The following is a 1106-nucleotide window of genomic DNA, read 5'->3' on the forward strand; positions in this document are numbered from 1 at the left end:
TTCATTTCATATTCTAATACATTTAATTAATGCTCTAGGCAAAATTACCATTTTGCCCTAAACTTTAATTAATGATGATTTCATCCTTAGGGACGGAAAGTAAAATTCTTGCAATTTAATCCTTATTTCCAACTATTATTCTCATATATATTGATAACAGTCCATGAATTCTATAAAATATCAAAATTTTCCATAATTTCAACACTTTTCAATTTAATCCCTAAAACATGTTTTCCCGATCTTGAACTAAATTGATAATTTCGTCAAATTTTTGTAATTTAAATAATAAAATAATCTATTTCATGCAATTTAGTCATTTCGACATTTTACAAAATTGCCCATAAAATTTTACTTTTATTCAATTTGGTCCCTGAGCCTAAAACATGCAAATTAGCCATGCTAGATGAATATTCATACATATTTTCCTCCTCCTCCTCTCCATTCCACATCCTTAATTTATATAACATACAACAAGTAACATTATCAATAATTTCACTATTTACTTATATGTACATTCAAAACTGTCCATTTGCGTCATAGTCACTAAATTATTTATATATTAAGCTACAGAACTCGAAATTAAGATCCGTTAATTTTTCCTGAAACTAGACTCACATGTATTCTTATCATAAAATTTTCAGAATTTTTGTTTAGCCAATTAGTACAGTTTATTCATTAAAGTCACCCCTGTTCTGCTGTCTGACAGTTCTGACCCTTCTTCACTAAAAATTAGTTATCTCCTTTTACAGAATTCAAATGATGTTCTAGTTTGTTTCTAATAAAACTAGACTCATTCAGGATTCTATAAATATAAATTTAAGCCTCTAATTATTTTTCTTCATTTTTTATTATTTTTCAAAGTCTGAACAGGGAACCCGAATTCATTCTGACCTTGTCTCACAAAATTCATTATATATAAAATTTACAAATTCATTGCTTACAATGTTTCTTCTATGAGAAACTAGACTCATTAATATTTAATTCCATATTTTTTCATCTTCTAATTCAATTTATAAAATTTATGGTGATTTTTCAAAGTTAGACTACTGCTGCTGTCCATAACTGTTTTAGTGCAAGATATTAATTACCATGTTATAACACCCTTA

This window comes from Gossypium arboreum, chromosome 3 (genome assembly GCF_025698485.1).
Source record: "Gossypium arboreum isolate Shixiya-1 chromosome 3, ASM2569848v2, whole genome shotgun sequence".
Lineage (NCBI taxonomy): Eukaryota > Viridiplantae > Streptophyta > Magnoliopsida > Malvales > Malvaceae > Gossypium > Gossypium arboreum.